Source organism: Brachycentrus maculatus, unplaced genomic scaffold (assembly GCF_059751285.1).
Source record: "Brachycentrus maculatus isolate JH-2025_06_01 unplaced genomic scaffold, ASM5975128v1 h1tg000306l, whole genome shotgun sequence".
Lineage (NCBI taxonomy): Eukaryota > Metazoa > Arthropoda > Insecta > Trichoptera > Brachycentridae > Brachycentrus > Brachycentrus maculatus.
This window is the reverse complement of record NW_028281056.1, coordinates 1,065,174-1,079,601: the sequence shown is the minus strand read 5'-3', so window position 1 is coordinate 1,079,601 and position 14,428 is coordinate 1,065,174. Positions and strand designations below refer to the sequence as shown.

General features: G+C 30.0%; 1 protein-coding gene across 1 annotated transcript in view; it reads left to right on the top strand.

Moving 5' to 3' along the window:
- Window positions 1–6,524: 6,524 nt before the first annotated feature.
- Gbs-76A (Glycogen binding subunit 76A) overlaps window positions 6,525–14,428 on the top strand; it is a 100,578-nt gene continuing 92,674 nt past the window's right edge. The window contains exon 1 of the mRNA XM_088267863.1: window positions 6,525–6,754. The gene's annotated coding sequence lies outside the window, so the exon portion shown is untranslated. The remainder of the gene's footprint in view (window positions 6,755–14,428) is intronic.

Below are 14,428 nucleotides of genomic sequence, written 5' to 3'. Positions count from 1 at the left end.
TGAAAAAAATATTGGTATTTGTTTTTTTGGAAATTTAAGATGGGTCTCATATCGCTCACTCCTTTCAAGAACGTCATAAATCAAAAAACTTGATTTTTCAGAAGAACGTTTTTAAAGTTTAAAAAAATAATACAATGTACTAAAAATAAATATCAAGCTACTTATTGAACTTTTTATTGTGCAACAGATCTTTTAAGGTAAAACCTAAAGGTTTTTTCCCCATTTGAAAAATATTTATTATATTTAAAAAAAAAAAATTAAACAAACCCTTTTCTTCAAAATTCAAAAACAACACTTTCTGCCCTGTAGCGGGTAAGTATTAATTTAAAAATATGCCTCTTTTGCTGGGATATAATACATTTTCTGGGCATTCCGAAAATATGTATAACTGAAAATTGACGATTTTCGATATATGACATTCTTGAAAGGAATGAGCGATATGAGGCTTATTTGATTTGAGTGGGCATGATATGGAAAAGTAAAATTTTTATGATGACGGTAATAAATTATAATAAATTACATGTACAGGTAAAATAAAGAGTATTTGTTTACTCCAATATGACAAAACAGAGCAATGAAAATGCATAATGTTACAATTTACTGAAAAATTGTAATCATATTAGAAATAAATAGATTTTATATAGCGAATGAATACCATCAAAACACTGTAATTATTATAAAAATTGCTTGTCAAATTATAAGCTGCATGAAAAATAAAAATTGTGTTTACAGGCGTTTCCCAGTATGTAAAAACAATCCGGGGTTCGGATTTTGCATCCATCCAAATTTAAGCGTCTTTGCTAAATAATAGCTTTTTCAATCCAACATAGATGGTTGCTGTGAACTTATATGTACTGTCATGAGATGAATTATATATCTAGGAGTTCCAAAAAATTGAGTAGTGTGGTTGTTAATCATGGGTAGATTGATAGATGTTACACTTGTGTACAATGATCACTATACCAGCCTATTACAGGTCAAAAGCCCTGTGAATGTCCAGACTATCATATTCTCCTTCATATATTTTGAGATTTTAAATAAATGTCTAGATTATATTTATTAATATAAGTAATTAATTTAATTTTATACAATTATTGTTCATTTTATTTTTTCATTTCTTGTTTTTTTTTGTTTGTTAAAAACAAATCTTGATCTATTTATATTTTAATATTTATCAAAACTTTAAATAAAATATATACCCAAACCCAGGCTCGGTGGGATATTTTATTGTCTTAAAAAAAATATAATATTTCGCTCTTGTAATATGTAATATGTTACATTGTTAAAAGTAATTTACTGTAAACAAATTTGAAAGTAAATTGTTTTTTTTTTAAATTGAATTTGGCGATACTTTTAACTAAGCTATTTTTATGACATATGAGGGGTCAATGTAGCAAAGGGTTTAGAGCTATCGGCTAGTGGTAACTGGTTGAACATGTGGTCCAATAAAGGGCTTCCGACTCTTCAAGTTGAAAACTTTCAAGCCTGCCATAGCCCAAGTACTCACTTACCATAAATTTTCATCTGAATCATTTTATAAGTTCAATGCTATTTATAGGTACATGAGATGAAACAGAACAGAAAATCATAAACTTGAAAATATCGTAAATTGAGCATATGTGCGACTTAACTATTTAATGCCCAATATACGATAAATCGCAGTTTTTTTTAACCTAGGTAACATTTCACGTTATAGATTTTTTTTTTCTTGAAACACCGTTTTTGTATTGAAAAAAAATCTCGAAATAAATTAATGGTTTTAAAAAGAAAAGAGATTAAAAAATGATATATTTTTTTCAATATATATTCTAAAAAAACAAAAAAATCAGTATATATATATATATATATATATATATATATATATATATATATATATATATATATATATATATATATATATATATATATATATATATATATTGAATTACCTAACGTCCAAGTGACTCTGAAATCTAGCTACGGCTTATGCAACACCGTTTATCATGTCCCTACTCAGGCTTCAACTTTATAAGTTTCATAGCCTATGCCTACTTGTGAGTGGATTTACTCTTTATGTTTAAAGTTACTATAATATCATGTAATTCATGAGTGAAAATTATAGGCAAACAAACTCGCTTATAATAAAATAAAATAACTTGTCTATGGTTTTATGCACAACAAGGCAGGGGTCGAAAACGTCTATTTAATTTAATTTTGTCAGATTTTTTTATTATTTTATTATTATTTTAATTTTAAAGGAATAACCCGCAAAGCCTGTATTAAAATCTTGTTTGCAGGTAGGATAGTAAGGATACCAGACTAATTAAAAATAAATCTTTGTTGAATTTATTTTGCACTTAGCGGTAATCGAACCCGCGACGCAAGTTTTGCAGTCGAGCGTCTACCCATTTACGGCACGGCATGGTCTACGTCCCATATAAAATCGTGGTATTCAACCCCTGCCTTGGTTGTTGATGGTTGGTTCAAACATTATATTAATAGGTTTCTCGTTGAACTTACACGTTATTCATAAATACTCATATTATTTTTTACGTGAAATTTTTATTTTATTTAATTTAATTTTATTTTTTACGTGCTACCTCACTAAAAGCAGATTGCTCGTGTTTAGAGAGGGAGTTCGCTTACAGGGTTTGTACATATAAATAAGAAAATAATAAATGGTAATCAAACGGGAGTTTGCCTTATATGTTTTTGTAAATCATTTTTGAAAGATTTTAAATTGATTATATTTTTATTCAGGTAGTTTATTAAAATGTTTTATTCCTATAAAAGAATAGTGGTTTTTAGCTGCCTAATATTATATTTTGGAGTCTAAGTTATTTTGTGATCTTGTATTTCTAAAATTATGTGTCAATAATGTTTCCCTTTCTTTAAATACATATTTGTAAAATTGATGCTCTTTTAAAAATCGATTCTGCAGTAGGTGCGCTAAATTCTTGGAAAATCAAGTTTGATGGATAGATCCTAGGCTTTTTTAAGATAATTTTTACAATACATTTTTGTGTTATTAATAGAGGATTTATAGTAGTTTTATAGGGTCCTCCCCGTCCAATAATTCCATAATGTAAAATTGATTGTATCAAGGCAAAGTAAATAGTTTTAATAGTTTTTAGAGATAGTATATTTCTGAGTCTGACAAATACATATATAAGTTTTCTAACTGCTTTATTAGTAGATTTATTTGTGGTTTCTACTTCATATTTTCATCTATTATCACACCAAGATATTTTATTTCATTTCATATTAAAGTCCAATATACCGTGTTCAATGAATGTGCTCCATGAAGGCTAATTAATTTAGTTCAAGTTCACGTGCGTCGGGTTGTCGCATTGACCGTCTTTGATCCGAGTACAAACATTAATTCAACACTACAATAACAGCTCATTTCAAGATCCCGTATTAAAATGCACTAGAGTCTATTAGTAATGTAAGTATATAGTTTAAAATATCGATCGGTTATGTCTAGTGACTAGACCTAACCGATCGATATTTTAAACTATATAATGTTAGTCATTACTAATTTACATTTTGAGTGTGTCCAAATACTTGTTCACAAAATCAGGATTATCTCCAATTACAGGAGTTATTTTTATATTATTTTTATATCTCATATCTCATCAAAGATGAAGAAGAATATGGAAGTCTGGGGATTTACGGGGCTGACGACCGTCATAGGCTGGTTTAAGTGATCACTTTACACACGTGTAACATTCACAAATTCTACCCATAATTGACAACCACACTACTCAAATTCTTGGAAGTTCTGCATATATGAACCAATTTAGAAACATTGTTCTTGAATCACTAGAAACATCTATTGGTGAGAATACTTCCAAGAATTTGAGTAGTGTGGTTGTCAATAATGGGTAGAATTGGTGAATGTTACACGTGTGTAAAGTGATCACTTAAACCAGCCTATGACGGTCGTCAGCCCCGTAAATGCCCAGACTTCCATATTCTTCTACATCTTTGATGAGATGTCAAAAAATAACATTATTAATATTTATTGTATTAAAAATAAAAGTCAAAATAACCAACCACAAAGTAAAGGCCATAAATATAATATTAAAACTTTACTATTTTATTTATTTTAACAAAATGTTAGTAATATTAGTATCTTCTTCTTCTTTTTGTAAGTCCTAAGGATCTGTTTGTGCCTCCGCCTGTCGCTCTTGGGATGTTGACTCCCAGCTATCTTTCCACCTTTTTGGAAGTCTGCCTGGGGGTCTGCGTCCTTCAGGGTTTCATTGAAGGGCGATACGTGGAAGTCTGTCTTCTGATATTCTGTTTATATGCTCATTCCAGTGTCGCCTTCGTTGTCGTCCCCACCTCACGATATCCTCCGTCTTACACATCTTAATATTGGTATAAAACTACCAAATGATATTGTTTATCTAACCGTCTCTTCGTCATGACAATCACTACAACAGCATGCAAACAAAACTACACGTCTCCATCATATCACTATTCACACACATACAACTATTTTTAAACCCTTATTCGCATCCAATGGTGCATAGGGCACTGCATAATGTAAACGCAGTGCTATCTTTATCGTTAACAAATGAAGGAAAGGTGATTAGATCTCCGCTACAGGTACCAGCCCAGGGTAATATTGAATAATATTAGAGTGAAAAATCTTTTATATTTATTTGACTACCCCCTGGGAATCGAAACCGGGACCTCTAGTACGATAGCCGAGCGTGCTGACCACTACGGAGACATAATATAATCATAATGACATATGGTATAATTATAATGCAATATTTGTAAATGTAAATATATATATATATATATATATATATATATATATATATATATATATTCCATAATAGCAGTGTCGTTATCTGGTTCAGATAAAAGGTATAAATGTTTTCGACAGTTGATAAAGTTGTATTTATTACATTAATCATCATTGTTTTATTTATCGTCAATGTACGCGAATTCGCAAAACACACCTTACTCCGTTTACGGGTAACTAGTTTAATTTGGATAAACATTTTGAGGTCCAAACATAGATGAAGAAGAATATAGAAATCTGGGTTTTTACAGGACTTAAGACCTGTCATCGGCTGGTTAAGTGATCACTTTACACACGTGCAACATTCACCATTCTACAAGGGATTACTTAACCAACCTGGATGTTTAAGTATTTACAAGGCTTATGACCTGTCATAGGCTGGTCAAGTGATCACTTTACACACGTGCATTGAAGCCATGTAAGTCTGGGTATTTACAGGGGTTATGACCTAGTCATAACCGACTATTTTTTATACAAAAATAGACTCGACTTCCATATTCTTCTTCATCTATGTTGAGATGTCAATGTAATTAACTCCTAAGTGGACAAACCGAGATTTGAGAACAGCGATTTAGACAAACTCAAAATATTACCCAATATACGTCAAAACGTTATGGGATTGATCATGTATGTATGACTTCCAAAAATTTGAGTAGTGTGGTTGTCAATCATCGGTAGAATGTTGATTAAATATTACACTTGTATAAAGTGATCACTTAAACCAACTTATGACAGGTTGCAAGCCTTGTTCGTAACCTAGACTTTTGTTTTCTTTTTCATCCATGTTGAGATATCAATATTAGAATGGTGAATGGTACCTACACGTGGATAAAGTGATCAATTAAACTAGTTTATGACAGGTCGTAAGCCGTTTAAAATTACTTAAACTCTCTTTTTCTTTTTCATTTAAGTTGAGATATCAATATTTAAAAATAAAATTGGTAAAAATTAAAACGCGTTTTATTTTTACCAGAAGATGAAAACGTCTGTATGTTTTCGAAACTAGTCGTATATATAAATAAAACTCTCTATAAGTATATATAAGTGTATATATAAACTCTCTCGTATATATATAAGTGGTATGTTCAAGTGTTTAATTTTTTAAAAATAATCATCATGTCATTCCACAAAGTTCATGCCGAATCAATAAATAATGTAATTTCATGTAATTCATGAGTGAAAATTCTAGGCAAAAACACTCGCTCTGACCAGTATAAATACTTACTAGTATAAATAATAAATGCACGAGGGTGTGTAGGTGCGTACAACATTGATATAGCGGCTGAACATTCGAGAATTCAGAATATTTTTTCAGCAACTGCACGCGCCATTTTCCAATTTTTACTAACGGCGCTGACTGATAACAAGTAAGTAATTCCAAAAGTCAATGGACAAATACTCAATACACAATATTATTGTAGTTAGGTACTATCATTTAATTCTGTACGCCGGCAACGGTACGCCCTAATCATCGCATTCGACCACCTTCTATTTCTGTCAGAGAAGAAAATGTAGTGAGAGTTTTATACTGTCCCCACCGTTCAAGCCTATGAAAGAGAGAAAATTTGAGCGATAATCAAAAGGGTATTACATTGGCTTTGAAGTATGACTTGATTTGTTGGATGTTTTGGTTCTTTTGACGGCGTGTCGGCATTTTCCCACGCTGTATTTTCGGGTCTAGTAGCTTCTTCATCTACCGGCGACCTTCCTTCGTCCTTCCCATGGAGTAGTCTGCGATCCGCGGCGCAAGACGGACGTATCTTCACGTTTCCCGCGTCCACGACGAAATTGTCAATATTTTGAATATTTTTTCAGCGTAAAAAAGCCGCAAGATCCCTTTGCAAATTTAATATAAGCCGGTGGTGGTTCTTAGTGCGCGGGAAGTGATAATACAACGTCGGAGGTATATATTTTTATTAGGTGGGATAAAGCTGTGCCGGCGAAGAAAGTGAGGTTAGTTTTGTTTTCAATTTCACTTTTTACGGGATGAAACTACGCTACTGTTTACAGGTGTAAATATAACCTTGTAAACTAAAAAAAAAACAAAAAGTGTCGGGTGTATATTAAAAAAAACTTATTTTATGCTTTTTTACACAAAATTATAACTGCATGAAATCTGCACGTTCATTTAATAAACACAAAAATATTTCATTAAATAATATTATCATGCTTTTATTTTTCTTTAAATAAGTACCCATTTGATAACGCACATCATTTATATGGAGATCACTTTTTTTTCTGAAATATATATTTAAAAAAAACAATGTATTGTAACAATAATATCACATTTTCAATGTTACATTTAGGATATACATACTCGTAAATAAAGACTGCGAAAAAAACGTAAAATGTAATCCTACGAAAAATATGATATTGTGTAGATTATTCTAAATTTATTATTTATTTGAATTTATTTTTCATATTTTAAATTGCACTTCAGAAATATGCACATTTTGATAACTAATAAATTCAGTGTTTTTATCACAAACGAAAGTGATGCTGAAAACTTAATAGTGTGTCTTCAACCCCATAAAGTTTTAAGACAAAAGTCACCCCTCAATGTCACCCTTTGAGGTCAAACCGTATCAAACAATGATCACGTACATCTTTCAGTTTTTTCTGACGAATTTTAATAATCTTTTCATTCATTTGTTTACAAACGTAGTTGCTTTTAAAAAATCCTTTATTTTTAAATAAGTCGTAAATACGATTCATCCGACTATGTATATGGAGTTTCAGACGCTGAAAATACTTATTGCTCTGGTTCGCGAATTCTAGACACAAGTGGAAACTAAAATACATATTTAAATTTAAAAACTTGGCATGAATTTTGACTTCATTTCGTACCATCAGAATTTTACCCAGAGACATACGTACGAGACGACTATGTATCATAGATACAGATAAAATGTAAACTATTTTTATTGAACATTATTTCATTTTTTTTTAATATACATCTTTTTTAACATCTCAACATAGAAGAATATGGAAGTTTGGGCATTTACGGGGCTGACGACCGTCACAGGCTGGTTTAAGTGATCACTTTACACACTTGTAACATTCACCAATTCTACCCATTATTGACAACCACATTTGAAGCTCTATATATATTAACCAATATCGAAACATTGTTCTTGAAACACTAGAACTTCACTATATATATATATATATATATATATATATATATATATATATATATATATATATATATATATATATATATATATATATATATATATATATATATATATATATATATATATATATATATATATATATATATATATATATATATATATATATATATATATATATATATATATATATATATTTATATATATATATATATATGTATATATATATATATATATATATGTATATATATATATATATATATATATATATATATATATATATATATATATATATATATATATATATATATATATATATATATATATATATATATATAAATATATATATATATATATATATATATATATATATATATATATATATATATATATATATATATATATATATAAATATTTATATATATATATATATGTATATATATATATATATATGTATATATATATATATATATATATATATATATATATATATATATATATATATATATATATATATATATATATATATATATCCGTAGTGTAATGGTCAGCACGCTCGGCTACCGTTCTGGAGGTCCCGGGTTCGATTCCCAGGGGGGTTTAATAAATATAAGTGATTTTTTCACTCTAATATTTATTCAATATTATACTGGACTGGTACCTGAAGTGGAGGGCTGATCACCTTTCCTTCATGTGTAAAACGATTGAGATAACACTGCGTTTATATGAAGCAGTGCCCTATGCACCATTGGGGTGCGGTAAGGGTTTTATTTATATATATATACACATATAAATATATTTATATATGTATATATATATATATATATATATATATATATATATATATATATATATATATATATATATATATATATATATATATATATATATATATATATATATATATATATATATATATATATATATATATATATATATGTGTGTGTGTGTATATATAAATACGAGTTTATATATATTAGGTATTTATTTTTTAGGAATTTCATAAGGGCCTTTATGTGGCTTATGTATTTGAGCTAACATAATGTGGGATTTTAACAGTATGATTTGAATGATAATAAATTACATATTAAGGTTAAATAAAAACTGTTACTTTAATCCAATATGAAAAACGGTGCAATGAAATGAATGCTCTTATTCTTCGCTTTTTGGAAGTTTCACTATCTCGTGTAATTCAATATCTGAACTGCATCAAAACCAGTATTTCCAGCATACCCGCTTTTAGACACATCTTCATACGATTAAACTATGCGGGCACACTACAGCATTCTGTATACGTAGGTACTTTATTACTATTATGTACGTTTAGAGTCTTTATCAGGGACGCCGGATAATTGGGACAGTCAATTATTGGGACAAATATCCAGGAATGGTAATGAGGTGAGGTTTCGCGGGTCACCAGTTAAAGTGAGGTTATTATATGATGTCTATGATGTATGACTAGATGTATGGATGTGAAGGAAGCGAAGAGTGTATGCCAGGACAGAAGAGTGTGGCGTTCCATCCTCTCTGCTTACCCCTGCTGAGAAACGACGTGATGGTAGTAGTAGAAGTAATATGTCTATGATGATTTTCTCCGCCTCCGCAGTGTAATGGTCAGCACGCTTTGCTACCGTTTTGGAGGTCCCGGGTTCGATTCCCAGGGGGGAGGTCAAATAAATATAAGTGATTTTTTCACTCTAATATTTATTCAATATTACCCTGGACTGATACCTGAAGCTGAGGGCTGATCACCTTTCCTTCATGTGTTGACGATCAAGATAACACTGCGTTTATATGATGCAGTGCCCTATGCACCATTGGGGTACGGATAAGGGTTTGAAGAAGAAGAAGATAATTCTTGCTAACTAGTGAAAAAAGTAGTTGTCAATTTGACAGGTTAGCTGTCCGTTTAGGGACTTACCCCAGTCAACACATCAAGGACATCAATTTACTGAAGGGTTCAGTGCGGTTAAATCGAAAAGAAATAAAATACCAAACACATATTTCTAATATGTTTGATTCCACAGTGCTGTGAAGCAATTAAAATATTTTAAATCCACGAAACAAGAATGCAATCGATAGTATTTAAAACGCTTAATGACAGTAACTGTCAAGAAGCACGTCGTCCGCCATGAGTAACGTTTATCATAAGGCATGTTGTTTTTACATTTAATAAATGGCGCTGCCATTGATATAAAAAGGATTTGAAATAAACATAATTGTATCTATCGCAGGTAAAACAAACCTATCACGGATTAATAAAAACGCGCGTATTTGAATACGAATTAAAAATGAGTCGTGTCGAAATTTCAAAGCAATCGGTGATAAGTTGAGAAGACACTGTTACAGTGGTTGTCAACTTGACAGCTTGGCAAGTCCGCTGTCCGATAAGGGACCTGCCCTAGTCACCACGCAAGGACATTAATTTACCTAATTTGGTTGGGACAAAGTGCATAGTAGTTTGTTCCTGTAAAAGTGTGGCAACGCAAGGAATCGTTATCTTTTAAATGAGACGGATTTTAATGAATTAAAATTTGATAAGATAAAATACGATAAATTATGAAATAATCGTAGTATAGTATCTTTAAATTTGTGTGTAGTTTACTTACATCATTAGATAAAAATTGTTTTTAAATTTGACTAATTTTGTAAAACCTTTTTTGTTTCGCTATTTTTTAACTCAGCTCTTTTTAACGTTTGTTATTTTAATTATTTAATATAAATATATGTATATATATGTATATATATATATATATATATATATATATATATATATATATATATATATATATATATATATATATATATATATATATATATATATATATATATATATATATATATATATATATATATATATATATATATATATATATATATATATATATATATATATATATATATATATTAATTTATTTGATATTTAAAAAATATTAAAATTTAATTCGTTTGTTAGACATTTCTAATTTTAACATATCTTAATACGTATACTAGTTTCATTAATTGATTCGGCAGTCACTTTGTGGTAAAATCTATACATTTTTAATTAATATTTTACTTATTTTAATACCACTATTTCTTAAAATCTACTGTGACACGTGTTTCGATGCAATGCATTTTCGGTGTTTGAAAATGATACGGAATGCATCGAAACACGTGTCACAGTAGATTTTAAGAAATAGTAGTATTTACTAAGTGAAACATTGATTATAATCGTAAACTAGTTACCTACTCTGTTCCTTTCTAAAAAAAATACCAAGTTTTTGTGCTTGGAGAGGGACTTACATTCTTTGTTATTATTTATACACATGAATGAATGAATATTTTTTCTTTGTATTAATATTACTATTTAATTTTTTTTAATTAACATGTTAAAAAGGCAAAGGTATACTTTATTTTCATAAAATTACATATGGTAGATATATTATTTTGACTGTCTTTTATTATTAATTTTGCTTATGGTATCTTTATGTCTTTAATTTCGTATCTTGAGTGCATTTTTACGACATGCATCGTGCAACCTGCCATTGCATCTCAGACCATCAATGTTTTTAAATTTTATTTGATTTTTTTGTTTGCTTTTATCTTAAATTGAGAACCCGACAACAGACAATCCAGCGTGATGTTCTCGAGTCGAGTGAACGATGAAAGTTTGAAGTCTCGATAATGTGGTGTAATTTTGCACACATTTTGACAACCTGTGGTCTTGTGGACGCATCGAGTGAGGAGGAAACTTCCCTGCCAGGCCTAAGGTAGGTACACTATATCGTGTAGAATTGTAAATGTGATCGGTAGCCTTTATTTATATTTTAATGAAATTGCAACATTTTGAGTGTGTCCAAATACTTGTTCACAAAATCTGGATTATCTCCAATTACAGGAGTTATTTTCATATTATTTTTTGACATCTCATCAAAGATGAAGAAGAATATGGAAGTCTGGGCATTTACGGGGCTTACGACCGTCATAGGCTGGTTTAAGTGATCACTTTACACACGTGTAACATTCACCAATTCTACCCATTATTGACAACCACACTACTCAAATTCTTGGAAGTTCTATATATATATGAACCAATTTAGAAACCTTGTTTTACAAGGTTTCTAAATTGTTGTACAAGGTTTCTAAATTGGTTCATATATATAGAAACTCTTATATTAGTATGTATATTATTTTTATTATATTATAGAGTTTCTGCTTAATAAAAAGCTTCTTTACATCTCACAAATAGATGTCTCTAGTGAAGTTCTAGTGATTCATGAACAAGGTTTCTAAATTGGTTCATATATATAGAACTTCCAAGAATTTGAGTAGTGTGGTTGTCAATAATGGGTAGAATTGGTGAATGTTACACGTGTGTAAAGTGATCACTTAAACCAGCCTATGACGGTCGTAAGCCCCGTAAATGCCCAGACTTCCATATTCTTCTTCATCTTTGATGAGATGTCAAAAAATAATATTAATGAAATTGATTTATTTATTCACAATATTTTGAGTGTGTCCAAATACTTTCTCAATTTTTTTTTAGAAATCGTACATGCCATATATGATACATTTAAAAACGATTTATAAAGCTAATGCTGTGTCAAAATTTCAAAATAATCGATGAATAACTTTGGGAGATTTTAGATTTAGAAAAAACGCACATGTAAACTTTTATACATATATTTTATACATGATTGTGTTTCTGCGCACACTTAAAAATTAAAAAAATAAATATGTAAATCCTGTTTTTTTTCAAAACCATATATTCATTTCTAAGAAAAACTTAGTTTTTCAATACAAAAACGGTGTTTTTATAAAAAAAAAATCAATCACATAAAATTTTGCCTGGGTTTAAAGAAAATTAAGTTGCTATTTACCTACTGTATATTGGGCCTTAAAGGAGATTTGAGATTTTGAACAAACGAATATTAAAATTTTTAGTAATATAGTTTTTCTGACCAATGCTAAGACATCTTCGCCTTTACATACATTCACACACACCTACCATATCTTCTCTTTTCTCTCTTTAATATATTGTACAACAGTATTCAAAACATCGACGTGCCCTACGTAAAGTGCTCTAACTACATTTTTGTCAATTTTGAGCTATTTGGTGTACGTTATCAACAGACCGTTATCTACAAATAAAAATTTTAAAAAAATATTTAAAAGTATAAAATAAATTACGCCTAGTTTTCAGGCGTACAAGACACTATCTACATCGAATTTTCGAAATGAACTGAACTCCTAAAACGCTAGCTACTTAATTTTGACAAAGCATAAAGTTTTGAAACGCTTTAATACATTATTTCATCTTGTTTTCGAATGTATAAAACTAGTTTAGAATTTCAGATAAAACCTTTAATTAATTTTTAAAAAATACGTTGAAAAAATCTTCTAAGCTCTCTCCTGTGAAGTAACAGATTTGCAAATAGAGTATTTTACGTAGGGGCCGTCGACATATGTATATGTGGAATTATTTCAATGGCTTTTATTAATACTTTTATAATAAGTATTAACCAGTCTTGATAAAAAAGCGGTTAACTTCAAAACCGGTAGATATTAAGTTATAATAAAATATTTGTAGTGATTTCAAAACAAAGTTACATTTTAATGATAATTTTTTGAGTAAAAAATCTTAATCCAATATTCGTGTATTTATTATTCGCATTGCGCAAGATCTATAGAGATCATTGAATAGCTAGTTGTGCTCAGTTGTCATGTAACGTCTGTTGCCAAATTTAAAATTAAAAGTTTAAATAGAGCATCTCTGCGTGACGTCATAGGGGAAGAATGAAGGCCATGGCATTGAACTTAAATCCGACCAATTAGTGGATCAACGATACTAGAAAATATGCGACAATAGTATTAAGTAATTCATTACCCGTATTCAGAAGTCACGTTAATATTTAACCTTGTTACGGTAAATCCATGTAAAATGAGTTTAAACTGTTCAATGCCCCCTGGATTTTACCCACATCCGGTTAAATTGACCATTTACATAACACATACCTCTTTTTGCCAAAATAATTCTACTTCGTTTTGCTTCACGTTACTTGAGGGTTGTGACCCTTGTAGAAGCAATGACTCTTTTCCAGTAATCCCTTGACTGCGCTGCACGTAGCTCTCCAACCACCGAGGTGCCTGCTGCTGCCTTAACTCGGTCCATCGTGTGGGGATCTTCATCTCCCTCTCATCTCATCCAGGCTACCGATTATAACCATTCGTTTCAGGCTATCCTTATTGTCACGCGCAACGTGTCCAAATAACTGAAGAGTCCGTCGTGGACAGACACTGGCCAGAGTCAAGCCATTCATGCTATAAAGCTATAATGCTATAAAGTTGTGACACCTGCTTCCACTATCCATAAAGTCGTTAAAAATAGAAGAATTTCTCTGTAATAAAACATAAGAAAGCATCTCCCCCTCAAAGAATGCCCCCGCTAATAACACTTTATTGTAACGTGTGTACCTGGAACAACACGATCCAAAACACAGAAACATATCAA